Source organism: Ipomoea nil, unplaced genomic scaffold (genome assembly GCF_001879475.1).
Source record: "Ipomoea nil cultivar Tokyo-kokei standard unplaced genomic scaffold, Asagao_1.1 scaffold1416, whole genome shotgun sequence".
NCBI lineage: Eukaryota > Viridiplantae > Streptophyta > Magnoliopsida > Solanales > Convolvulaceae > Ipomoea > Ipomoea nil.
Genome location: NW_017617844.1, coordinates 2735277 through 2762893, shown reverse-complemented (window position 1 = coordinate 2762893; position 27617 = coordinate 2735277). Strand labels below are relative to the sequence as shown.

At 37.3% G+C, this 27617-nt stretch overlaps 1 long non-coding RNA gene across 1 annotated transcript; it reads left to right on the top strand.

The window, feature by feature from the left end:
* Window positions 1-220: 220 nt before the first annotated feature.
* LOC109187082 lies at window positions 221-25793 on the top strand. Its single transcript, XR_002055218.1, has 3 exons — window positions 221-297; window positions 25023-25031; window positions 25781-25793. It is a non-coding gene; the product is annotated as an uncharacterized LOC109187082 (long non-coding RNA).
* Window positions 25794-27617: the final 1824 nt, after the last annotated feature.

Sequence of the window (27617 nt, the reverse complement as noted above, 5' to 3'; positions counted from 1 at the left end):
GTAATCTGCAAATAACAAAAAAAATTAATAATGCAAATAGAAAAAAAAAAAAAAAAAAAAAAAAAAAAAAAAAAAAAAAAGGTCTACTGTAACATTTTCAACAATTTCAGTACACTCTAACATTGGACAGGTCGTTACACATTTTTTTTTTTTTTTGGATTTGATTGTTTGTCTATTAGATTTGCACATGTTTTGGAAAACGCATAAAAGAATATATTGAATTCCAACCCAGGACAGAAAATTAAAGTAAATACAAAATAGAGCAATAAGGACTTCAACATTTCTTAGAAAATTTGAGTTGTAACATGATTGAATATGCAAATGAACCTGACAAAAACTAACATTATAGTACATTGTGATACCGGAAAGAACTAAACCAGAGTTGATAACATTATAGTACAGTTTGGGACATGACAAGACTAAAATTACCATGACTGTTTAGGCTACATTGTCAAAGAATCAAGATGTAATTAAAACCAAGGCACAGAAATTAGTCTCAAGGAATTAGTCCATTAGTCAACAATAAACAGATAGGCATTCAATCTGCAACGTAAATTTGAGCTACACGAAATATAGATAGGAAAAATCTCTTCTTACTACACTGTAATTAAATCTCTAGACTTATCTGGGAGATGAGACAACAAGGTAGATTGTTTGAACCTACGCATGCAACCAAATAATCCACATCTGCTAAAGAGAAATACACAGAAGTCAGACGAAATCCCTAGGCCAACATAAATTCAAAATGATGCAATTTTTAGGCAAAATTAGCAAACCATTAATTTGCATGTTTAGATTGAAAATTAAAAATTCAAATTAGAAAATTGCAGTTTTGGATTATACAACAAATTACCTATGCAAAAGTCGGAAACTCTAAATTTGGAGTTTTATATCTTGGAATAATTAAAATCAGTTCAACCAAAAAATCGAAAGAAAGAATAAAACCTAAATTCAAGCTTATAATTCAATTTTAAAGCTGTAGATCGGAGAAAAAATGACATTTAGAAACCCTAAATTGATAGGTTTAGATCTTCGAATACTTCAAATATTTTCACGGACAAAATAAGAAACAGAATTAGTAACTTACAAATATAGGTGCGAGACTTCATCTTTGCTTTTTCGCTTCTGGAAAATCTGTCAGGAAACGCGAACTCCGACTAGGGTTTTCAGATAGGTACTCGAACAATAGTAGAAATTGACTCAATTAGAGATGATGTAAGTAGATTACATAGAGATGACAATTGACTAGGTTTTGACAGAGCAAGATATGGAAAAACGGAGGAGAAAGAGAACGAATTCGAGAAAATGAACGCGACAGAACCGGATGAGGAATGTGAATACTCATCCTCATCTACCCGTTTCCTCATCTTGGGATGATGATAATAATGATAGTAATGATAATAATAATAATAATAATAATAATAATAATAATAATAATAATAATAATAATAATAATAATAATAATAATAATAATAATAATAATAATATTATTATTATTATTAATATTAATAATAATATACTATTCCAATATACAATTAATATTTGTTTTTTATAAAAATAATACATATTTGATAATGTTATAAATCATCTTATATCTTTTTAATATTTGTTTTTGTTTATATTTTTTGTTTTTTTATTTAAAAAAAAAAATAGTTTGAGATGTTCAGGGTCCCCAACCACTCTTTAACCTTGAAAGTTGGAACTCCAGTTATGCTGTTGAGAAATATAGACCACTCTTTAAGACTGTGTAATGGTACAATGTTGATAGTAACACAATTGAGAAATCATGTTATTGAGGCACAGATCCTATGTGGCAACAACGTAGGTACAAATATGTTGATATCAAGGCTGACATTGACTCCTCCAGACCCAAGACTACCATTTAAATTTCAAAGAAAGCAATTTCCACTTATGCTATCATATGCAATGACAATCAGCAAAAGTCAAGGTCAAACGGTTTCACATGTTGGTTTGTTACTGACAAAACCATTTTTTAACCATAGCCAATTATATGTAACAGTTTCTAGGGCGAGTAATTCTGACCGCCTTAAAGTCTTAATTTGTGGGGAATCTAGAGCTCTTTTAAACAATACTCAAAATGTAGTTTATAAAGAAATCTTTAATAATTTGTAATTATTTTCTTTATGGAACCCCAATAAATTATATTTTGTCTATTTATTATGTGTATAACCTTATTACTAATATATCTTCAATATAACAATCTTTTATGTAATTCATCATAATAACATGGTCGTGCAACGCACGGGTGCAACTACTAGTAATAATAATAATAATAATAATAATAATAATAATAATAATAATAATAATAATAATAATAATAATAATAATAATAATAATAATAATAATAATAATAATAATAATAATAATAATAATAATATGCGTGTAAGTGTAGCATACGAATGTAATTGGGATTACTACATACTTTAGGAACGTGTGTATATATATATATATATATATATATATATATATATATATATATATATATATATATATATATATATATATATATATATATTAGAAGTTTAGGGGAATATATTTAGAATAATAGGGATATACCTATTTATGTATAAATGTTTGTTCAGGAGGTCCTTATCTTAGTGGTCAAGGGTATTAAACAAGGCATTGGAAGCTTGTGGTCCACCATGCAACATGGACCAAAGTCTAGAAGGATAGTTTTTTAAAATAGTTTGGGGGGGGGGGGGGGTCAAGATGGATTTCTTTCAAAAACAGTTTTGAAGTGACCACTTGGTTTAGGTTTCACAGATTTCTCCCAGTTTCTCTCAGATTGTCTTCTGGGTCAAAACTTGGTACATATATGTATAACTATGTATACGTATATTATAACTACGAGTATAGCATTGGGCCTAACATGTAATAGGGTTTATGACGATATTAGGTAATAGAGTTAGGGGACAAGGATTACTACGTACCGTACACATATATGCTCCTACGTACCTATGCATTTATCTATTACGTATATATAATTAGGAAATAAGCCAACCTTCATGTTCAAGTATAGATGGTTATTCACATATTTAAACACATAAGGAATCATCAAGGAAGACATTCAAGCGCACAATGGATCAATAAAATGAGAAGTCAAGAAAACATACCGTACTAGTGGCCACGAGGTGGGCGGTCGACCGCCTGTCAAGGTGCCACTGGAACGTGACAGTGGGCACGTGGTGGTAGGTCGACCTCCTGCCAAGGTCCCACTAGAACGTGACTGTGAAGAAGGAATCACTTCGGGAAAAGACCCAAGAATGCACAATTCAAGTCCAAAGAATTCCACACTCATATGAACAACAAAAGGGACATGAATACATGGTAAACATCAAGGAATGACATTAATATGATATCAACAAAGGAATACGGAAGACTTAAACGAAAGTTCAAGACATCATAAGGATCACACATCACATTACTCCCCTCCTAAATAATAAAGCTACGTTCCACAACTTCCAGGCAAACTCATGCAAGTACTTATCAAGCTATAAGTAAGTTAACTATGAAAATAATCGAACGATCACAATTAAGAAAAGTGAGCAACTATCTGTCAAATAAGGTCGTCAATTGCAAGTTCCAAAATATTCCATCAAATAACAAATATCCAAATAAAGCATATTGATCAAATAATTAATCAATAATATGCAAGTCCTTAGCTGACATATGAATGAATTAATTAGGAAAATAACCCCAACTTTCATGCTTTAGCAAATAACCAAGTCCGGTATGTAAGAAACATAATCAATAGCATGTCAAGGTAAGTTATTAATAATCAAAGAATGATATGTGACAAAGCATGTAAAAGTATGCAAGGATATCACAACTTTGGAGCAAGCGTAGAAAGCAAGGAACAAGTATAGGGAACTTAACAGAAAGCGATAAATAAACTCACAGTCTCACCGCGTGACCTAAGATTCTTATATCCTAAGAACTTAAACACCTAGAGTTCAATCTTAATGTCCTAAAGTCTTATCTTAAGGGCCTTATCCTAGGGTTGAACTTAGGCTCTGATACCAACTGTAAGACCCCTAAATTTCAAGATATTTAAAACCTATAAAATAAAGGCTAATCTCTTATTAATTCCCAAACATAGCATAAACTAGACATAGTAGTCGGGGTGCTATGCAACATCTGAGCTGGAGAACTCAGATGGACAGGCTAAACTAACTAACAAAGTATAAACCATAACTAATACCCAAATACAAATCAAGACATGCAGACCATCTCATCCAGGCTAGAACTATCTAAACTAAGTCCACGAAGGGGGTGGATCTCAAAGTTCCAAGAGGCCAAGGCAAGATTTTAGGGCAAGACCCGCACCTCCTCAGTCTCAAGGAGTTAGTCGTTTCATTTTGGTTGTCCAACCTTAGTTTGAAAACCCAAGAGTTAAAAGATATAATTTTTTCTAAGTGTAACCAAAAGTATTTCTTCACCTAAAACCTAGACTTGGGTAATTTTTAAGAAAATCCTTAAGCTTGGAACCTAAAACCTTAAGAAGCCTTAATTAATAACTAGTCAGTTTCAAACCTGGGCCTCCAAGTTTCTAACTCAACCATTTAACCATCTAAGCTAGTAATGATTCTTGAACCTTATTCCCCTTCAATTCCTTTAAACTATTTCTTTCAACCCAAATTAAAATCCTCAAATTAAAAATCCCTTTTTCCCCATTTTCCCCAAAACCCTCCTCTCTCGTCTCTTTTCTTCTCTTACCCTTGCAGCTGAACGAAACCCCCCAACCCGTCGCAGTCACCTGCCCGTCGACAGCAACCACCGCCCGTCGCCACACCAGCCTCGTCGAAAGTCTCCGCCGCATCACGCCGTCGTCGCTTCCTTCGCTGCTGCCGAAAAGAAGAAAAAGGAAAAGAAGAAGGAAAAGGGAGAAGCTTTGGGTCTACCTCACCTTGGACATCTTGCACTATGCCTAGAAGGTCAAAAACCGTCAAGAGAGTGGAATGGGTGGATGCTCATTACTCGGTTTTGGAAGGTAAAGCCTTTGAACCCGAATCTTTTTCAAGCTCCTTGTTGGACATGCTTAATTTTCAAGACTTGTTGGATAGATTTTTGTTGATTAAGAATGAGACCTATCCGGATTTGTGAAGGAATTTTATCGTCACATGAGTGTGACTAAGGATGGAGGAAAGTTGGAAATCACCTCTAAAGTGAGGGGTGTTAAAATTTCTTTGAATGAAAATCGGTTGGCAAAACTCCTGAATTTGACGACCACTGGGTCACGGAGTACTGTATGGATGCTTGGTTTAGTACCGAAGATTTGGGGTACCAGGATTATTTGGAATATCTGTTGGGACAAACCAGTGGTTTTACCCAGGCCACGAGACCGGAGAGGAAGTAACTCACCGGGGAGCAAAAGATTTTGATTATGCTTGTTATAGGCTGTCTGTTACCTAACAATAACAAGAGTAATCTTTTGGGAAATTTGGAGTGTGCTTTTGCCTATTTCTTGAAACATAAGGTGAAGTTCAACCTGCTAGCGTTCATGCTTCAACACATGGATTATTGTGTGGACCATAACTGAAAGAGCCTACCATATGGTATGATTCTGATTTTGATCCTTAAGAAGAAAGGGATGAACGTTGAAGGAACTTCTGCCAAGGCTGTGGGTAAAATGGTGTTGGATACTACAAATCTGCGGAGTTGTAATCTGTTCCTGCTGGATGACAATGAGTACATCACCCTGGAAGAGGTAGCCAAGAAATCCCCATCTGAGAAGAAGCTTTTGACAGAGCAGCTGGGAGTTCCCGTCAAGAAGCTAAAGCAGACTGTCCAGGAGCTGGGAAGAAGTGAAGAAGAGGAGGAGGAGGTAGAGGAGAGCGACTCTGAGGATGAGGAGAACCGACGAACGAAAGAAGCAAGGACAAAGAGAGCTAACGACTCCATGACACACGTGGAACGTGTGGAAGCTCTTCTTCGACAGCAAAACCAGATGATTGAGGAAGATTTGCATTTATGAAGGCGCAATTTGTAACCGTGAACCAGAGGCTGACTGTAATACCCCGTAAATATTTATATTGAATATAAATATTTCCCAAATAGAGCTACGTATTCATAATTAGTTATGGTGCTACAAATATATATATATATATATATATATATATATATATATATATATATATATATATATATGTATATGTATATGTATATGTATATATATGTATATATATATATGTATATATGTATTTATATATACATATATACATATATATACATATATATATATACATATATCTATATAGATACATATATATACTGATATGCACATTTTACACTCATATTTTAGGTACATTTTTATAATATTTTCGTATTAATTATTTCATATTATTTAACAATTAGTTATTTTTAGAGTTTAATAACTAATGAGCTAAATATAGTACTAGAAATATATATAATATATAATATAGAATATAGTTATATAAACACACATTAATATATACTACGTATTATAAATGCATATATATATATATATTATAATGTTAATGTGTGTTTTGGTCCAGCGCAAATTGAATTGAACAATTCAATTTGTTCCATTGAGGAAGCGGACAGAATGGAGAAGCATACGGAATACGGCTGAAAATTAGGAAAAATAGATGGTTGAGGTTCATTGAGCCTATTTTTAGAATGCTATAAATAGTAGGAGTTTCCTATTGTAAAATGTTCATTCTTCCCCTCTCGAATATTCTTTAAGGTTGTTATCAATGTCCATTCGCGGCTAATTTCTAGTTTGGTTTAGTGAATTGAAGCCCCGGAATTCATTACACTGTAAGGTTATTTATTTATTTTTATTATATATATTTTTATGCATTTTGAGTATTTAATATTCTTCTAAATTATTTGAATAGTTGTATCATTTAATTGCTAGGGAGGCCTACTAGTTATTTATGTGATATAATTATTTGCTATATTAGATAATGTTGTGCTACAAATTATTCTAATATTCAGTAGCAACTGAGGTTAATTATTGACGGCTTAGTGATAATTGGTCTCGGGTAGAATATTTTCCTAAATTAAATGCAACCACTTGTGCTTGTGTTATTTAGTTTGTCGGTTTTCCTAGTTCCTATTGCTGCTATTAAATTAAATCTATAGCGCTTGTCTTAGATTATTTAGTAGTTAAGGGTAATTAAACCGCTTGTGCTTTATTTACCTATAACTAAGGGAAAACAGAAATGAAATAATTTCACGACAAATATTCAATTGCATATTAATTACTTTATTAATCAATGATCAGTGTTGAATTCCGGTGGTGGATCTTTACTAACCAAGGTCTCCTATTATAAGTGTTTTCGATATATTATTTTCATTGCTTTATTCGTTCAGTTAAATTACTTGTTTATTTAAATTCTCTTTTAATTGACCTTTATTCTCGATATATTCCAAAACCCCCTTCCTTTAATTTGAGCACAAAAGTTAAACTAGTTACTCCTCGTGGGATCGATCCTTACTCCCGCTACTACGTTTGTAAGGTTTTAATTTGGGAGCCTACGACAGCTCACCAAATTTTGGCGCCGTTGCCGGGGAGATTTTCTAGCTTATTTTGTGTTTGTTTATTTATTTAATTATTTATTTTGTTATTTGTTTATTTGTTTTTCAATTTGTCCCAAACGAAAATAAAAAAAAATAAAAATTTCTTTTCTTTCATTACTTTTACATAATTGCAAATCAAAATATATTTTCTTTTTGTTTATGCCTATAACTCGATCTGCTAATCAAGAACTCTTGCCGTACTATCCGGAAATTGAAAGAACTATACGCAGGTGGAAGAAACAAGCATTGAGAAAATTGGAGTTTAGTGATCTGGCTACCGATTCTACCAATTCTGATTTAGAAGAGGAACCCATGGCTCAAAATCGGACATTAAAAGAGCTTGGAGCTCCAAATTTGGATCAGCAACCTTTATGCATTACTTTTCCCGCTCTGGATGCTAATATACAATTTGAACTAAAATCTGGGTTAATTCATCTTTTGCCTTCTTTTCATGGACTTGCAGGTGAAGACCCTCACAAGCACTTGAAGGAATTCCATGTGGTGTGTTCAAGTATGAAACCCACTGGGGTTACTGAAGAACAAATCAAGTTGAGAGCCTTTCCCTTTTTGTTGAAAGATTCAGCGAAGGATTGGCTATACTATCTACCTTCTGGGAGCATCACCACATGGAACAACTTGAAGACAATGTTCCTTGAAAAATATTTTCCAGCTTCAAGGGCGGCCAACATTAGGAAAGAAATCTGTGGCATAAGGCAAAACAATGGAGAGTCATTATATGAATATTGGGAGCGTTTCAAGAAGCTTTGTGCAAGTTGCCCGTACCATCAAATCAGTGATCAATTACTCATTCAGTATTTTTATGAAGGACTTTTTCCAATGGATAGAAGCATGATTGATGCCGCAAGCGGTGGTGCTTTAGTTGACAAGAAACCGGACGCTGCAAGAACTCTAATTGTAAACATGGCTGCAAATTCTCAACAGTTTGGCAATAGACTTGTCCAACCGTCTAAGCAAATGAATGAGGTAAATATTTCTGCTCTTGAACAACAAATTATTGGTTTAACTACTCTTGTTCGTCAATTAGCAGTAGGCAATATGCAAACTGTAAAAGCATGTGGAATTTGCTCGGTAGTTGGGCACCAAACTGATGCCTGCCCAACTCTTCAAGAAGAACCTATTGAACAAGTCAACATGGCTGGAGGTTTTCCTGGACAACCTCAAGGTAAGTATGATCCGTTCTCCAATACATATAATCTTGGATGGAGGGATCACCCAAACCTTAGCTATGGGAACTCACAAGGGAACCAGTTTGTTCAGAATCGTTCTAATTTTCAACAGTATAGACAACCATTTCCTTCAAGACAACAATCAGCCCAAAACTCTAGCTCAGGTATGAATCTAGAAGATATTGTTAAATCTCTTGCTACTAACACTTTGCAGTTTCAACAAGAAACACAACTATTCCAACAAGAGACAAGAGCTAGTATTCAAGAAACAAAGGTTAGTATTCAAAACTTAGAAAGGCAAGTGGGCCAACTAGCAACTACGGTAAGTCGGTTGGAAGCACAAAGCTCTGGCAAATTACCCTCTCAAACGATCGTTAATCCTAAAGAGAATGTAAGTGCAATTACTGTGGGAAGTATGTCGCTGGAAAAGAATGTTGATTTAGACAAGGAAATAAGTGCAGGTAACATTGCCAATAAAGAGAAGTCTCAAGGTAACCTTTCTTCTTTTTCTGATTATGAACCAGTACCCCCTTTTCCTCAAGCTCTTTTGGAACCAATAAGAGGACACTCAAATAATGATTTATATGAGACATTTCGTGAGTGTGAGGCTAATAAACCATTTTTAGATTCTATGAAAAAGGTACCTCGCTATGCAAATTTTCTAAAAGAGGTATGCACATTGAAAAAGAAACAAAATAAAGGAGTTGATGAAGTGAAAGTGCACGAGACTGTCTCTATGGCTAGTCAACGCAATCTTCCTGAAAAGTGCAAAGACCCCGGTATGTTTACTATTCCATGCATGATAAGTGGGGTGAAACTTGAAAATGCTATGTTAGATTTAGGAGCTTCTATTAATGTCATGCCATATTCTGTTTATACTTCTTTAAATCTTGGACCCCTGAATAAATCTAGTATAGTAATTCAATTGGCTGATGGATCTACTACATATCCTAGGGGTGTGGTTGAGGATTTGCTTGTTAAAGTTAATAACTTGGTGTTTCCTGCTGATTTTTATGTCCTTGATATGGAAAATAATAATCAAATTTCTCATATTTTGTTAGGAAGACCATTTTTAAAAACCGCAAAAACGAAAATTGATATTCATAGTGGCATGCTTACAATGGAGTCTAATGGTAAATTTGTGAACTTTAATATTTATGATACCATGAAATCTCCTAGTGATGATAATTTTGCAATTTTTGTTGATTCCTTGAAACTTGTTAAATTTAATGCAATTGCTTCTATTGAAAATAAAGAAGAAAATAATAATAAATCATCTTTGAGTACTAATCTGCATGAAGGGATCGTTTCTTTGAATACTCATAATCATCGAAGGTACTCAAAAAGACGATGGAAATTTAAAGAAATGTCATAAGTCGAGCCAACGACGATAAACAAAGGCGCTGCTTAGGAGGCAACCTAAGGTGTGTTTGTTCCATTCTTTTTCTTTTATTCCCTATTCTCATTCAATAACCCTTATTCTACATGTTTTTATTCAACATTGGGGACAACGTTGATAATAAGTGTGGGGGAGGGAATTTAGTCTTATTATTTGTTTGCTTATGTAAAAATAAAAAAAAAAATTATTATTTATTTTTCAAAAATTATTTCACTAGTATTTTATGCAAAATAAGTATTATTTTGGAAAAAAAAAAATTCCCTTCTTGGAATTCATAACATGATTGAATAAATAGTTTGGTAAATTGTGATTAGTTTGTTAGCATTTCCTGTTCGATGTGTAGTGGCTATATTAAGTAAGCAATAAACCTGTGAGTGTTTTGAGCCACTGACTGACACTTCGGTCTTATTTTCTTTCTTTTGTGTGATTTCTTCCATAATTTTGTTTCTCTAGAACTTGCCTTGATTCTCTTTTAAAGCTAATTAGACCATGCATGATTCAAATGTGATTAAGGCCATTATTTGATTTTGAGCCTCACTAGCCAAATAACCGGTTTGTCCTATGATTTATTTCCCTTTGTTAACCACTTTGAGCTTTATGGCCATTCCTTTCTTTATTTTGGACCAAATTACAAGCCTTTTATATCTAAAATAATGCCTTCACCCAGCTGAATAACTAGTGGAGCAAATTTTGGATTATTTTTGTAATCTACGTGAGGTTGGGAAGGATAAGTGTGGGGGAGATCACTTACTCTTATTAATATGATTGAGAGTGAGGTGAGTTGTATCTTCGTTGCCAATATGACGTTGGTCTTCTATGAAAAAAAAAAAAAAAAAAAAAAAAAAGAGGAAGCAGTCCACGATTCAAAAATAAAAAAAATAAAATAAAAAATAAAAAAAAAATAAGCATGAAAAATTGAAAAAAATGAAATGGAAAAATGGAGAATATACGTTTGAAAAAGAAGAATATTGCTGAAAATTTATGAGAAAATGAAAAAGAATCAGCAATTGATTTTGAGTTGACGTTACTTCTAAATAAACGAAGTAAGGGGGAAGTTCTTGTAATATTGAGGAAGAATTCTATATTTCTGAGAATGACAATTGGGTTGAAATGTCAATACGAAATGCTTTGAATGAAAAAAAAATTTGAGGGTGTTAGATTAATTGTATGTATTTTGCTCCTCTAGTTTGAAGGTTTTATTTAACTACTTTCCTAAAATATTCCCTACCTTAACCCTAGCCCCATTACAACCTTTGAAAAGTCCTTATGATTTGTGTCATGCATGACTCTTGTAGTGGTGATTGAGAAGATATGCAAGCCTATGGTAGAGCAATTTTATAGGAATGAACATGAGTTAAATCTATACCCATCAAACACTTGAGTGATGAGTGACATTCCTGTGAGGGCTTACTTATTTAGTTTTCTCCATTTTCAAACAGTGTGCTAACTTATTAATTGCAGGGTGCTTCAGATTGTTGTTCATGATATGTTATGAGTTTTGGGAATTTCTTTTTAATTTACTTCGCAAATAATATTTTTGCTTGGGGACAAGCAAACGTTTTAGTGTGGGGGAATTTGATATGCACATTTTACACTCATATTTTAGGTACATTTTTATAATATTTTCGTATTAATTATTTCATATTATTTAACAATTAGTTATTTTTAGAGTTTAATAACTAATGAGCTAAATATAGTACTAGAAATATATATAATATATAATATAGAATATAGTTATATAAACACACATTAATATATACTACGTATTATAAATGCATATATATATATTATAATGTTAATGTGTGTTTTGGTCCAGCGCAAATTGAATTGAACAATTCAATTTGTTCCATTGAGGAAGCGGACAGAATGGAGAAGCATACGGAATACGGCTGAAAATTAGGAAAAATAGATGGTTGAGGTTCATTGAGCCTATTTTTAGAATGCTATAAATAGTAGGAGTTTCCTATTGTAAAATGTTCATTCTTCCCCTCTCGAATATTCTTTAAGGTTGTTATCAATGTCCATTCGCGGCTAATTTCTAGTTTGGTTTAGTGAATTGAAGCCCCGGAGTTCATTACACTGTAAGGTTATTTATTTATTTTTATTATATATATTTTTATGCATTTTGAGTATTAAATATTCTTCTAAATTATTTGAATAGTTGTATCATTTAATTGCTAGGGAGGCCTACTAGTTATTTATGTGATATAATTATTTGCTATATTAGATAATGTTGTGCTACAAATTATTCTAATATTCAGTAGCAACTGAGGTTAATTATTGACGGCTTAGTGATAATTGGTCTCGGGTAGAATATTTTCCTAAATTAAATGCAACCGCTTGTGCTTGTCTTATTTAGTTTGTCGGTTTTCCTAGTTCCTATTGCTGCTATTAAATTAAATCTATAGCGCTTGTCTTAGATTATTTAGTAGTTAGGGGTAATTAAACCGCTTGTGCTTTATTTACCTATAACTAAGGGAAAACAGAAATGAAATAATTTCACGACAAATATTCAATTGCATATTAATTACTTTATTAATCAATGATCAGTGTTGAATTCCGGTGGTGGATCTTTACTAACCAAGGTCTCCTATTATAAGTGTTTTCGATATATTATTTTCATTGCTTTATTCGTTCAGTTAAATTACTTGTTTATTTAAATTCTCTTTTAATTGACCTTTATTCTCGATATATTCCAAAACCCCCTTCCTTTAATTTGAGCACAAAAGTTAAACTAGTTACTCCTCGTGGGATCGATCCTTACTCCCGCTACTACGTTTGTAAGGTTTTAATTTGGGAGCCTACGACAGCTCACCATATACATAGATATATATATATATATATATATATATATATATATATATATATATATATATATATATATATATATATAAGCATAAATATGTTACTATGGACCTTGGTTAATTCCATCCGGTCCTGGCGATTTATCTTTTCCCATGGCAAATAGAGCATCCTTGACCTCCGCAGGCTCGAAGGGTCGTAATAGATCATCATTCCGAGCATGAGTGACACGGGGTGATAAGGTATCCACCTCGAAAATACCCATGTCTCCATTAGTCTGGAAAATCTGCTTATAATAGCCTGTCACCAGAGAGACAAGCCCATCACCCTCCTTCCATACTCCATTCCCATCATTAAGCCTCAAAATGGAGTTCTTACGTTTATGGTGTGTAGCATACTGGTGATAGAACTTTGTGTTCCGATCCGCTCCTTGCAGCCAATGCTGCTTCGCCCTTTGTTTCCAAAAGGACTCCTCCTGCAACAAGACAGTACTCAATTGTCCATCAAACTGCTTGAAACGCCCCAAAGAAATCGGATCCATCTGGCCTCTTAAATTATTCATCTCCCTTTTAATCGCCTCAATCCTGGAACCATATTTATGAAAATGTTCTCCCCCCCACTTCTTGAGCCCCCGGCCACACAACATCAACCTCTCCTGGAAATCAAGCCCTTGCGTATTAGACCACTCCTCCGCCACCACATCCTTACACCCTTCATCTCTTAACCACGCATTCTCAAAGTGGAAGCCACGCGCCCGCCGCAGCGAACCCGAACCATATACATCCAGAAAGAGTGCCGAATGATCCGACCTCACAGTTTGAATGTTATATAATCAGGCATTAACATGTAAACCCCTCTAGGCTGCATCCGCCACCGCCCTATCCAGTCTTTCCTCCACCCAATCCGGTGTCCCCTTACCCCGTTCCCAAGTATAAGGATAACCCAACATGGGTAAAGTAGACAAACCACAATCCTCCAAAGCATCCCCGAATCCCTCCAGCCACCGTTCAGGATGCGGGCATCTCCCCCTCTTCTCTGCTTGCGACAGCAAGTCATTGAAATCCCCCAAAACCACCCAAGGTAGACCAGATTCGTCCTTGAGTGATTTTAAGAAATCCCATGCCACCCTTCTGTCGCACACTATCCACACCAAAACCACCCTCAAATCCAATTTTTACACGGAGCCTCTCAACATGACTCCTATCTACCATCGTTTCCATGAGATACACAAATTCAGGCTTCTTCTTGGACACCAGGTCCATAATCTCACGAACTGTCTGTGGATTGCCCAAGCCACGACAGTTCCAACTTAGGATACTCATTGAGGAGGGCGGACCTGATCCACAGGCCCCGCCAAAAAAGTTGAATCAACCACCATAACTCCCTCACCTGACCCCACACTACCCGCCACCTCTCCATTCTCCCCCCTCCTCTGTTTAGGATCAATCCGAACACCCTCATCCTCCCCTGCCCGAACAACCCCAACACCCCCCAGCCCCGGCCTCACATCACCCGAGAGTGGCAAACGTCCGGCCACCCGCCCCTACTGCAATCCCGCTCCTTTCTAATCCCGAAAAAGGCTACCCCGAAATTGGTTACTGATCTGAGGCCTATTACTTTATGCAATGTAGTGTATAAGGTAATGGCTAAGATGATAGCTAATCGTATGAAACCGCTTTTGGATGGTCTTGTCTCAGAATCGCAGAGTTCCTTTCTTACAGGTAGGCTTATTTCGGATAACATTCTTATTGCATCTGAAGTAGGTCACTTCCTGAGAAGGAAACAGTTGGGCCAGGTGGGATGGGCAGCCCTAAAGTTAGATATGGCCAAAGCTTATGACCGAATGGAATGGAGGTTTGTGGAGCGTATGTTGTTGGGGCTTGGTTTTTATGCGAAGTGGGTTGATTTAATCATGTTATGTGTGCGGACAGTCAAGTACAGGGTCCTAGTCAATGGGAAGCCAAGTGAGGAGATTTTGCCCACAAGGGGTCTAAGGCAGGGTGATCCCTTATCACCGTATCTTTTTATCATTTGTGCAGAGGGCTTGTCTTTATTATTGCAGGATGCCCAAGCTAAAGGACGGATCCATGGCTGTAGGGTGGCTCGTGGGGCCCCGCCCATCTCTCATCTCTTCTTTGCTGACGACAGCCTACTATTCTTTAAGGCTAACATGCAGGAGACTATAGAGGTGAAACGTTGTTTGGAAGTATATGAGCAATTCTCCGGGCAATCTGTCAATTATCATAAGTCTAACATCTTTTTCAGTCGTAATACTGCTTTGTTGGATAGGGATGTCAATGCCATGGGACTGGGGGTGGAGCAGGCGGAGGATTTTGGCAAATATTTGTGTAACACCCTGTGTTACGACCCCTAAAACCAATTAATCATTTAACCAATTATCCAAAGAAAGAATTAAATTACAATAATTAATTAGGGAAAAGGCCCACCGTGGTCCGTGGGCCCTCACCCCTAAAACCCAACCCCTAGCCCTAAAAGGAATAGAATTAGCAAGCCTATAATATTAGTTCCTAATTTGGACTCCTAAATATATAAATAGGGGACTTAAGAGGCACCTAGAACCCCCCACCACAATAATCCCTCACCACACAAGAAGTTCCAAGAATTCCCCTAGGAGAAATCAAGAAAGAAGAAAGCTTCAAGAAAGACCCTTCATAGCCAAGGAATTAATTAAGGCTAAAAGGTAACCCATGTCTCAACAAAACCTATTTTCATAGCTATGATTCCCCTCTTAGGATTTCCCCCATATTCTTGTGTGTTGATGATTCGTTATAATGATCTTGGTAATTGGTGTTATGGTTCCATGGGTGATCTTGATGATAAGAGATTCTTGATGTTCTTGACGATTATATGGTGTTCTTGATGTTCTTGATGATTATATGATGTTCCTGATGTTTATGTGATATTCTTACCGAATCTTGATATTAGAAGATGAATTGTGTTCTTGTTGATTTAAAAGTGATTAGAACCCTAGGTCGTATCGTGAAACACGTATGGTATTATTCTTGGTGTATTGGGTGGGAATTTTCATGTTTGGGTGTTGATTATGTTTAGAAAAGCATGATAGGTTATGTGCCGTATGTTTCTTGCGTTTGGATCCGTTAATTGTGCACGTGTAATTATCAATTGCGTTTAAAAGTATCTGAGCATGGTTTCGGGTTCCACAAAGGTTCCCGGGACGTTTTTTGTGATAAAAGAGTCAGTAGGGGGTAGGTGGGGGTAGGGGACCCGCCACCTACCCGCGGCCATTGTTGGCGTCACCGGCAGCGGGCAGCCGGCGAGTGGGCAGCTGCCCGCCGGGCACCCGCTGCCGGGAATCATCGTCGCCGGCGGGCAGCCGGCAGGTGACCCCTCACCCACCGGCTACCCGCTGGAAAAATACCAAATTTGGGATTTTGGCTTCCCCGTTTGATGTTCCCCCGACCCCCGTGGTGTCCCAACGGACTACGTCTATTGTGCCTATGTCTAATTTGATATTTCGGGTACCGTTCGTAGGTTGTATGAGTCTTATATAACGCATGCTAGTTGAATTGGTATCCCGTTGACCTAGGTGAAAGAAGTATGAACCCATTAGGATTATTCTTAGTATGTGAAGGATCACGCATAGGTTTTGTTATACGTTTCCTCCCCCTTCCCAATGTGTTAATGTGGGTTGCATGTGCTTGCTATGTGTTATGTGTGCATGATACCCCAATCCGGTTGCGATCGGATTGGTTATTCCTGAGCTGCGGTCAGATTTACACTCTCGGGCTGCGGTCCACCGTTTGGTTGCGATCAAATGTTTCTACATGAGCTGCGGTTCATATTTCCTGGCTGCGGTCAGATGACATACTCTTGGGCTGCGGTCCACTGTTTGGTTGCGATCTAACTATGATGAGCTGCGGTTCATCGGTCGGTTGCGATCGACCCCTCCGTGTTACGATACGGGGCAGGGTGCTGCGGGGCCGTGTCAGAGCTATATGCGCTGACCCTCATGTATGGGCGTGCGATTGGTCCTGTGGCGCCAACAAAGTGTGCTATGTGATGAGATATGGATGAGTTGTTGTTATGAGTGTCTTGGGAGGTGACTTTGGGATTTATGCCGGGAATCGTATATGTTGAGTTATGGATATTAACTGTGCTTATCTTTATCTGCCTTGCATGTTTCCCTATGCTTATGAAGTGTATATGCTTGATTATGACCGTTGTCTGTGCTAAGCCCTATATGTTGAGTCTATTCCCTATTTTGAAAGCTAGAGTCTCTTAGGATATATCTTCATGTTTCGAAATGGCTTTTCGTATAACTATGTATATATCTATATGTATTGTATTTCAACGCGTTGGAGTGGGTTACCAGCATCTCTCGCTGAACAGATATATTTGGCTTTCAGGCACAGAAGAGTAGACACTGGAGCGCGCAAGAATCGTGGAGCATAGAAGTAGATAGTTTCCCTTTCGGCCTGCGTGCCACCGTTATGCATTTACTTTGTTGAGGATATTAGTTAGTTAGCCTGTGCACCTGAGCTCTCTAGCTCAGGTGTGGCATAGCACCACGTACTCTTTATATTATGTTTTGGGATTTGATGAGATTTTACCTTATTTATATAAGTTTCAAAAGTTTCGAAAATCTGGGGTGTTACAGTTGGTATCAGAGCCTAAGTTGACCCTAGGATAAGACTCTTAAGACCAGACTTTAGGACATTAAGCTTAAACTCTAGGTACTTAGGAACATAGGATTCAGGAATCGTAGGACGCGCGGTGAGATTGTGAAACCTACACATAGCCCCCTCACTTAATCCCTCTCTGACTTAAAGAAACTCCCCCTTCACTTATTGCATCAAGGTAAGAATGCAAAATAACATCGACCTATGAACACCAGGATGGCACCAAAAAGGAGACAAACAGGAACACCGAAACTCCCCACTCAGGAATTCTTGACTCAGAATCTACAACGCCTGGCCCAAATTTCCCAGGCACTGAGTACTACCATTCCCCAACCTTTACCAACAAACGAGAACTTGGAAATCCACCACCAAGTCTCGGCGCATCAACCACCCACCTTCTCGGGGAACGAAGACCCCACGATCCTCGAGGAATGGATCGGAACTTTTGACAAGATATTCCGGGAAACCGAATGCACAGAAAACCACCAATTCAGAATAGCCTCCTTCTACCTCAGACACGAGGCCGACACCTGGTGGGTCCACGAGAGACCCACATACGAACAAAGCCCCGAATTCAACTGAGAAACCCTAAAAACACGGTTGCGAGAACAATTCTATCCCGACCATCTAAAAGCCACCATATACGAAGAGTTCCTCCACCTAAAACAAGGGGCAGCCCCGATCACGGAATACTACCAGCAATTCCGCAGACTGGCTCGCCTCACCCCCGAGCTAGTACCCACCGAGATGATCAAGGTCAAGAAGTTCATAACAGGCCTTAATTCCGAACACCAGAAAGCCCTGGCCACACAAGAACCAAGGACCCTCGGGGATGCCTATGCCAAGGCATTTCAACTACAACAAGTAATAAACCAACCCCGGGAGACACACCTGGGGTACAAAAGGAAACCTGAGGGGAATCACACAAATCCAACCCGAGGACCTAAAAGCTCCAGGACCGTCTCACCCTCCAAGGTCATGACACCGATTACTCAAGGAAGAATCCTCACCCTAAGCAAAGCCAGGATCAGAGACAGCAACATAGTCTCCGGAACCTTCCTAGTACACGCCACCCCCGCCACTATACTATTTGATTCAGGGGCTACCAACTCATTTATAGCAACCGAGTTCGCCACTCAACTCAGCCTTAACGCCAGCACCAAAGTCCAACTCCAGGTCAAGGTGGCCTCTGGCGAAATCATGAAATGCGACCGCATGTACGAGAACGTAATGATCACCATCCAGGGAGTAGACTTTCCCAGCAACTTAATACAATTCGGACTGGATGGGGTACAAGTGATCTTGGGCATAGACTGGCTAGGGAAATTCCAAGCACAAATCCTGTGCGGAGAACAAAAAGTGGTCCTACGGGGATCGAACGGAAAAAGGGTGTCATACCGCGGGACCCGCCAGGATCCGGGGATCAAACTTGGATTCATTGCCATGAAGGAGACATGTACGATGACACAACTAGCCCAAGCCTACCTAGCCCGAGTTGTGAAATACCACGGAATTCCCCAAAACATTGTGTCCGATAGAGACTCCAGGTTCCTCTCACAATTCTAGAAGTCACTACAATCGGCCTTGGGGACACAACTAAAACTAAGCACGGCATTCCACCCCACCACTGACGGCCAACCCGAGAGAACCATTCAGACTCTCGAAGACATGCTGAGGGCCTGTGTGTTAGATTTCCAAGGGACATGGGAAAGAAGAACACCTAGACCTCATTGAATTCTCGTACAACAACAGCTACCACGCAAGCATCCGTATGGCACCCTACGAAGCCTTATACGGACAAAAATACAGAACTCCCTTGTGTTGGGAGGACATGGTCGACCCGGTGACACTAGGGCCCCAATACCTACAAGACACCATAACCAAGGTCAAACACATCCAAGAAAGGATGAAGGCTGCTCAGGACCGCCAGAAATCCTACGCCGACCTAAAGAGAAAACAAGCCGAATTCAACCCCGGGAACAAGGTTTGGTTGAGAATCTCACCCACACGAGGGGTAATGAGATTCGGAATAAAAGGAAAACTCAGCCCCCGATTTATCGGCCCTTATGAAATCATAGAAAGGGTCGGGAATCTAGCCTACCGCCTCGCTCTACCCATCGAACTAGAAAGAGTACACAACGTATTCCACATATCCCAGCTAAAGAAATACGTGCACGACCCAAGCCACGTGCTATAACCCGAGGTCGTGGACCTCGACGAGTCTCTAGCATACGAAGAAAGACCCGTAAGAATCCTGGACACCAAGACAAGAACCACCCGTCGTCGGGCCATAGAAATGGTAAAAGTCCTCTGGACCAACCATGGGACCGAAGACGCAACATGGGAACTCAAGGACACAAAGAAGGAACGCTACCCCGAACTCTTCACACCAGGTAACCAAGAGGGAGTCGCCCGACAAGAACCAAGCTTCGGGGACGAAGCTTCCCGTTAAGGGGAGGAGAGTGTAACACCCCGTGTTACGACCCCTAAAACCAATTAATCATTTAACCAATTATCCAAAGAAAGAATTAAATTACAATAATTAATTAGGGAAAAGGCCCACCGTGGTCCGTGGGCCCTCACCCCTAAAACCCAACCCCTAGCCCTAAAAGGAATAGAATTAGCAAGCCTATAATATTAGTTCCTAATTTGGACTCCTAAATATATAAATAGGGGACTTAAGAGGCACCTAGAACCCCCCACCACAATAATCCCTCACCACACAAGAAGTTCCAAGAATTCCCCTAGGAGAAATCAAGAAAGAAGAAAGCTTCAAGAAAGACCCTTCATAGCCAAGGAATTAATTAAGGCTAAAAGGTAACCCATGTCTCAACAAAACCTATTTTCATAGCTATGATTCCCCTCTTAGGATTTCCCCCATATTCTTGTGTGTTGATGATTCGTTATAATGATCTTGATAATTGGTGTTATGGTTTCATGGGTGATCTTGATGATAAGAGGTTCTTGATGTTCTTGACGATTATATGGTGTTCTTGTCTTCTTGGTGATTATATGATGTTCCTGATGTTTATGTGATATTCTTACAGAATCTTGATATTAGAAGATGAATTGTGTTCTTGTTGATTTAAAAGTGATTAGAACCCTAGGTTGTATCGTGAAACACGTATGGTATTATTCTTGGTGTATTGGGTGGGAATTTGCATGTTTGGGTGTTGATTATGTTTAGAAAAGCATGATAGGTTATGTGCCGTATGTTTCTTGCGTTTGGATCCATTAATTGTCCACGTGTTATTGTTAATTGCGTTTAAAAGTATCTGAGCATGGTTTCGGGTTCCACAAAGGTTCCCGGGACGTTTATTGTGATAAAAGAGTCAGTGGGGGGTAGGTGGGGGTAGGGAACCCGCCACCTACCCGCGGCCATTGTTGGCGTCACCGGCAGCGGGCAGCTGCCCGCCGGGCACCCGCTGCCCGGAATCATCGTCGCCGGCGGGTGACCCCTCACCCACCGGCTACCCGCTGGAAAAATACCCAATTTGGGATTTTGGCTTCCCCGTTTGATGTTCCCCCGACCCCCGTGGTGTCCCAACGGACTCCGTCTATCGTGCCTATGTCTAGTTTGATATTTCGGGTACCGTTCGTAGGTTGTATGAGTCTTATATATCGCATGCTAGTTGAATTGGTATTCCGTTGACCTAGGTGAAAGAAGTATGAACCCCTTAGGATTATTCTTAGTATGTGAAGGATCACGCATAGGTTTTGTTATACGTTTCCTCCCCCTTCCCAATGTGTTAATGTGGGTTGCATGTGCTTGCTATGTGTTATGTGTGCATGATACCCCAATCCGGTTGCGATCGGATTGGTTATTCCTGAGCTGTGGTTCATAAGCTGGTTGCGGTCAGATTTACACTCTCGGGCTGCGGTCCACCGTTTCGCTTTCAAGCACAGAAGAGTAGACACTGGAGCGCGCTAGAATCGTTGAGCATAGAAGTAGATAGTTTCCCTTTCGGCCTGCGTGCCACGGTTATGCATTTACTTGTTGAGGATATTAGTTAGTTAGCCTGTGCACCTGAGCTCTCTAGCTCAGGTGTGGCATAGCACCCCGTACTCTTTATATTATGTTTTGGGATTTAATGAGATTTTACCTTCTTTATATAAGTTTCAAAAGTTTCGAAAATCTGGGGTGTTACAATTTGGGTCTCCCCTCAGTTGTTGGTAGGAACAGAAAATTTGTTTTTTCCTATGTGGAACAGAAACTGAGGCAAAGATTTGGCTCGTGGAATAAGAGGCTGCTTTCTTTGGCAGGTAAAGAGGTACTACTTAAGAGCGTGGCACAAGCAATGCCTACGTATACTATGGGTATTTTTTTGTTGCCTGTATCATTATGTGCTTCTTTGGAAAGATTGATGAATATGGTGGGGGAAGAGTACCACTGTAGATGGGATACACTGGATGGCCTGGGATAGAATGTGCGTTCCTAAAAAGTATGGTAGTATGGGTTTTAAGAAGCTGCATGAATTTAATTTGGCACTATTAGGGAAGCAGGGTTGGCGGCTCTTAACCAAACCGGATTCCTTAATGGCCCGAATTTTTAAGGCAAGATATTATCATGATACTACCTTTTATGAGGCATCCTGGGTGGTAATCCGAGTTATGTATGGAGGAGCATTATGGCGAGTCAGAGCCTAATCCGTAGTGGCTGCAGGCGAAGGATTGGTGATGGTAGAACTTCCAGGGTATGGTCTCACCCGTGGCTGCCTGACTCTCAGAATCCGTTTGTGCTAACTGATCAAGTTGCCCAACATCCGGATCTTTTGGTAGCTGACTTGTTAGATCATGATCAAGGAAAATGGAACCACGGGCTAGTTACCCAATTGTTTGATCCCAGGGATGTTGAATTAATATTCCAAATCCCTGTGAGTATTAATTTCAAAGATGACTGGATTTGGAAGGAGGATATTAGGGGACAATATACGGTAAAAGATGGCTATAGATGCCAAGGGGAGTTGAGTATCACCCCGGAGGCAGTTTGGAACAACATTCGGAAGCTTAGGGTCCCTCCCAAGTGGAGGATTTTTCTATGGAAGGCCCTATCTAATATTTTGCCAACTATTACCAATTTGGTTGGGAAGATAGTAGAAATTCCTAATATTTGCCCAGCTTGTGGAGATTATGAGGAGGATATTATGCATATTTTATGCACTTGTATTTACGTTAGACGTGTGTGGAATGTTTCACGTCTTCTAATCCCTAATGTTGATGGCTATGATTTTGTGCAGTGGGTGGAGGCTTGGTTAGGAAGTTCAGCAACATCTGCTGGGTTTCTAAAAGAGCAAATTTGCGGAATACTCTACAAAATTTGGAGAGCTCGGAATATGGCTGTTTGGGATTCTTTTCTACCAACCCCCTCGCATTTATGTCTTGCCTTTCACAATGCTTGGAATGCCTGGACTACAGCCAATGTGTCGGACAAACCACCCACACCGCCTGCGCCCTTACTGCCGCATGCCTCCCCAATCCAAACTGCTCCCCAAGACCCAGCACCTGCGTCTCCTACTGCCTTACTGCTGGCAGCTTCAGTTTTGGCGCCACTGCCGTCCGGATGTGTTGGCTGCTACACTGATGCGGGGTTTGACGGCTCGACACCAACTTATGGCTTTTATGTATGCAGCGCACAAGGTTACTTCGTCGCGGCTGCTAATAGACCACTCATATGTCCGTATGATCCCCTACTAGCTGAAGCAATGGCGATACGAGAGGCCCTATCATGGCTATAAGATCACGATTTCCATAATGTTGCGGTGTTCACGAATTGTGCGGTCCTGGTTTCTTGCTTCCGCAATACGTCTATCTATCGTTCGTATCTAGGTGTTATTTTAGACTCATGTTTACAGTTGTTTCGTTCTTTTCAATATTGCTCGATTCATTTTGTACGCAGAGATGCCAATTTGGTAGCTCATGCCTTAGCAAAACATGTTAGTGCGACTGACGCTCGTACGGTCTGGAGGGATTATCCTCCCCCCTTTGTCTCGTCTACAGTTTAATGCAATTTGATTTCCTTGGCTTTCAAAATATATATATATATATATATATATATATATATATATATATATTGATAGTGTTAATTCCCACGTAAGCAGTAAATAAAATAACACAAGACCAATTAAAGAAAATAAATGTCTTTTATTGATCAAGGTGAAGGTCCTAAGTACAATCTACACTAGCTACTTTGAGGGCCGACCGACTGCGTTCGGGATACTCTAGCAATAGCCTTTCGATCGTCCAAAAGTCCCCCACACTGTTGCAACTACGGGTATTTATAGCCGTTGGGCCGGAGACATAAGTCCGGCCGTTCGGCATGTCCCCCACATAGCAACCACGTGTCCTCTTCCCGAGACTACTTGCCTGTCAGTGCGTAGTGCCGCCACATGTCTTTCCGCGGCTCTCTCGCCTAAGGGCAATCGATCGGGGCTAAAGGACATCGGTCGGGTAATTCCCGGTCGACAACCGACCGGGTTCTTCCAAGAGAGTCCGACCTGTAACCTGCACAAACAAAAATAAAAAGGCGAAGACATGTCGGTCGGGGTATTACCTACCATATATATATATATATATATATATATATATATATATATATATATATATATTATTCTTATTAGGATTAGGTTTCCTAAATGGGCTTTGGTTAGATGGGTCCGGGTTAAAAGTATTAAGTAGCCCAAGCCCAAACGTATTTAACCCGGACCCATCTAACCAAAGCCCATTTAGGAAACCTAATCCTAATAGGAATAATATATATATATATATATATATATATATATATATATATATATATAAAATAGGATACTTACTAAATACATATGTATAAATATATACTAAACACTCATACGTAGTACCTTTATCTTTATCTTTATATATAATATAAAGCAAAATCCAAGGCCACAAAATTTTCCCTCCAAAATATTTTTATATTTGTTGTGAAGGTAAATCAAACATATTATTTTTATTAGCAATTATTGTTACAATTATTATCTTCATCCTTGCTATCATATATATATATATATATATATATATATATATATATATATATATATATATATATATATAATATTGTAACTCTTCGTTGTCCAATGTTTATTAGATTTGTAATTTTTTAAAATTTTTAAAAAATATTTTGGTATTTGAAAGGTTATTAAATACATATCTGAATTTTTGTTATAACATTTAGAGTAAATTATATATAATAAAATAAAATTCAAGGCCACAAAATTTTTCCTCCAAAACATTTTTATACTTTTTATGAAGGTGAATCAAACATATTATTTTTATGAACAATTTTTGTTAAAATTATTATCTTTATCTATGCTATCCTCTATATATATATATATATATATATATATATATATATATATATATATAACATTCAGATTAATTAAATATTTTTATTAGTTACTTTATGTAAGTCTTTGTTGTCCAATATTTATTGGATTTGTAATTTTTTTAGAAAATATTTTGGTATTTGAAAGGTTGTTATATACATATCAGAATTTTTGTTATAACATTTAGAGTAAATAAATATTTTTATTAATTACTTTATGTAACTCTTCGCTGTCCAATGTTTATTGCATTTGTAATTTTTTTTTTATAAATATTTTGGTATTTGAAAGGTTATATACATATCAGAATTTTTGTTTAATTAACCATTTAAGAGGATATTCTACCTCTTCCTATACTTAAATCACTGTTATAAATCATAAATACAAATGTGAATGCAAAGTGAACGAAAACTTTTGGAATCCTCAATACTAACATTAAATTAAATATACACAAACATAGCGCGATAAACCTGAACCCTACAAATAAGTCTTGTGGAGAAAAATGTTGGTGCTGCCGTGGAGCTGCATATGGCATGTTGGGACCTCGACCGTATTCACGAGGGGGAAAAAGACAGTTGGTTGATGATTAAGGTGCGTTGATGCACCATAAAAAATTATGTAAATCCAATTTCATATATAGTATGTGAGTTGTGATGAGTTATGCAGTTGTATGTGAAGAAAAATGAAAATGTTGATGAAATAAACCACCATGGGTAAGAGAAAGAAGCAAAAGGTACCATTAAATAATCTGGAGTATTTGCTTTTGTTCTTTTTCTTTTTCTTTTTTTTAAAATGATTTTGAGCCTGCTTCACATATGTGAATAATGTCAGACTTCAAAACATTGTCAATGTGAATAAAAATCTCTAACAGGGTGTTTGGTTGGAGGGATTTTAAATTCCATTCCCACTTAATTCCCACCTAATTCCAAAGGCCATTAAATTCCGTAGTTTGGTTGGTGGGAATTACAATTCCATGGAATTGTAATTCCCCCATTTTCATGGAATTAAAATGCCATGTCCCCCCCTGGGATTTTAAATCCTAGGACAAAAAGATAGTGATGAGTCAAAATTACCCCTTCCTTTTTAACCTAAAATTAATGTCTAACAACAATAATGGACATTTTTGACTTTATACTACTTATTCCATTTCAATTCCCATGTATATCAAACATTGGAATTGAAATTCCCAGTAATTCTATTCCTGTCAACCAAACACTGGAATTTAAATTCCCACTTTATTCTCAGTAATTCAACTCCCATGGAATTACAATTCCTTTCCCACATAATTCCCCCCCCCCCCCCCCCCTCTAACCAAACGCCCTGTAAAGTGAAATACAAACAATTAAACGTTAGTATGTTCATAAATGTTAAATATTAGCATTTCATAAACATTAAATATTACTACGTTCATAATAGACTAAGAAGTATAGAAATATTAGCGAATGTTTATTTTCCTCATTTTAGAGAATGATTAATCTAATATTTAAGTCATATACTTCCCCTTAACAAATGTTTGGGTTAATTATAGAAAAAATATTTTCTATAATTTTGTATTTTTAAAAAATTACTATGCCCATATTATATATATATATATATATATATATATATATATATATATATATATCCGGATTAATTAATATTTAAATCCTATATTTTCCTTTAACAAATGTTAGAATTAATTTTTACAAAAAGTATTCTGTAATTTTATATGAAAAATAAATTCAACTGTGCCCTCATTATATATATAGACATTCGTTGTCCAATGTTTACTGGATTTGTAATTTTTTAAAAAAATATTTAGGTATTTAAAAGGTTTTATATACATATAAGATTTTTGTTATAACATTTAGAGTAAATTATATATAATAAAACAAAATTCAAGGCCACAAAATTTTTCTTAAAAAACGTTTTTATATTTTTTTGTGAAGGTGAATCAAACATATTATTTTCAGGTTTTAATTTTTTTAAAAATTATTATCTTTATCTATGCTATCCTATATATATATATATATATATATATATATATATATATATATATATATAACATTTAGATTAAATAAATATTTTTATTATTTACTTTATGTAAGTCTTTGTTGTCCAATATTTATTGGACTTGTAATTTTTTTAGAAAATATTTTTGTATTTGAAAGGTTATTATATACATATCAGAATTTTTGTTATAACATTTAGAGTAAATAAATGTTTTAATTAATTACTTTATGTAACTCTTCGGTTCCCAATGTTTATTGGATTTGTATTTTTGTTTTTTTTTTTTTGAATATTTTGGTATTTGAAAGGTTATATACATATAAGAATTTTTTGTTTAATTAACCATTTAAGAGGATATTCTACCACTTCCTATACTTAAATCACTATTACAAATCATAAATACAAATGTAAATGCAAAGTGAACGAAAACTTTTGGAATCCTCAATACTAACATTAAATTAAATATACACATACATAGCGCGATAAACCTGAACCCTACAAATAAGTCTTGTGGAGAAAAATGTTGGAGCTGCATATGGCATGTTGGGACCGCGACCGCATTCACGAGGGGGAAGAAGACAGTTGGTTGATGATGAAGGTGCGTTGATGCACAATAAAAAATTATGTAAATCCAATTTCATATATAGTATGTGAGTTGTGATGAGTTATGCAGTTGTAT